Source organism: Syngnathus scovelli, unplaced genomic scaffold (genome assembly GCF_024217435.2).
Source record: "Syngnathus scovelli strain Florida unplaced genomic scaffold, RoL_Ssco_1.2 HiC_scaffold_24, whole genome shotgun sequence".
NCBI lineage: Eukaryota > Metazoa > Chordata > Actinopteri > Syngnathiformes > Syngnathidae > Syngnathus > Syngnathus scovelli.
Window position 1 is genome coordinate 1,799,179 of NW_026061333.1, and position 1,635 is coordinate 1,800,813.

Consider the following 1,635-nt stretch of genomic DNA (forward strand, 5'->3'; position numbering starts at 1 on the left):
AACGCGTGCGCACAATGCTCCTGCTTGAAAGGTCGGAATTTAAGGGGCCAATTTTTTGGATGGCGGCCGCCGGCCAAGCTTTGGACGGAAAAGGTTTCCTGGCGACAGCGAGCGAGCGCGGCGCTGCCGTACGTGCACCGAGTCACCTGCCTGAAGACCTTGGACAAGTCGTCGATGATGTGCCGCTGCTCCACAACTTGAAGGAACTCCATTTCACCGTCCTGCTGGCCGCAACCGCGCTCCAGGTCATTGAGCGAACTAGGCCTTCTCTGTGGAACACAAATGCAGTGGACTCTGTTGGCACGCCGCCGTTGTCCGCGTCGACTTACCAAGCTTGCCATCTCCTCATTCTCCTGGGTGACAAAGCGCACTTTGTTTTCAAGGCGACACAGCACCAGTGAGAGTTCTTCATTCTTCCTGCTCAGGCGTTTGTTTTTGTACAGGAGTGGCAGAAACTGGCTTTCTGTTTCTCTCAGTCGCTTAAGCTGCAAGCATGAAGTGCGGGATGCGAAAGACGCACAACACGCGGGCCAGAACGTATCCATTCCTTTTGCATCGGTTTGAACGGAATCGTGGCTTTGGCTCCCAATAAAAGACATCTACCAGGCAACCGACTCTCCGCGCCGCTCAACTAATAAGCAAGCGCAATGGGTGCCTCGCTGGATGGCGCGCATCAAACGTAGCGCAAACCTTCAAGCGTGCCGTCAATAAATTACCAGTTCATTGCGCTCTTCAGAAAGCAGGGCGTTTCGATCCTCCAGTTTCCTGATGACTGCGCTGAGCTCAGCGATTTTCAGATGAAACCTTCGCGTGTCCCGATCCTCCTGAGACTGAAAACGCCCCGCAACACACACACACAACCACTCGTTCAAAGTTCAAAACTGTTTTTGTGCTACCTTCCTCCAGCAACGAACTAAGTCATGCGTACTGCAAGTGTGTGATGAGGTGGCTTACGCTATGAAGAGGATTGCTAGTAGCGCCGTTGACCCCACTTCCAGGGTAGTTTAGGCCCGCCCTTTGGGAATCCCTCAGGGCAGCGATCTGCTGCTCGGCAGCCTGAGTCTGCAGCTGAAGGCGGTGGACGTGGCCGGCCCCAGGGATTTATCCAAAACACTAACCGCTCTGTCTTTCAGCTTGATCTCATCCATCTGGATGTACAAACGGGGAGCGCTCAGGCAGGCGGGCAAACTCATTTGCCAGAATTGTGACAAAAACAAAGAGAGCAACCGGCCAATTTTTATCTTGAATCGACTAGAACACCATTGCTGTGACAAAAGCGAAGCGAGCAACCGGACGTTTTCTTCTTGTGAAATAGAATAGAATGCCTTAGGTGTCATTGCACTGCAGGTATACAACGAAATTGGGAACATAGCCACGCACCGCGCATCTGATCAGTCCTACCAGTCGGCGGATCTCCCTCTCGCAGTCTCTCTTAGTTCGGCTCAGCTCCTCCCGATGCTGGTGATGAGCCGATCGGAGCTGGGCCGCTCGGGACTGCCAGGCCTGCTGGGCCGCTGCCAGGGCTTCTTCCGCGCTCCTGGTGGAGGCGACACCGCTCGGTCTCCCGACACCGCCGCGTCTCCTCCACTTCCGCCAGCAAAGCGCCCCCGCTCCTCAACTGAGCAGACATTGCGC

The 1,635-nt window shown here is 55.0% G+C and overlaps 1 long non-coding RNA gene across 1 annotated transcript; it reads right to left on the bottom strand.

The window, feature by feature from the left end:
• Nucleotides 1-325: 325 nt before the first annotated feature.
• On the bottom strand, nucleotides 326-1,089 carry LOC137839898 (uncharacterized). Its single transcript, XR_011086303.1, has 3 exons — nucleotides 955-1,089; nucleotides 717-830; nucleotides 326-485 (listed from the first exon to the last, which is right to left on the bottom strand). It is a non-coding gene; the product is annotated as an uncharacterized lncRNA (long non-coding RNA).
• Nucleotides 1,090-1,635: the final 546 nt, after the last annotated feature.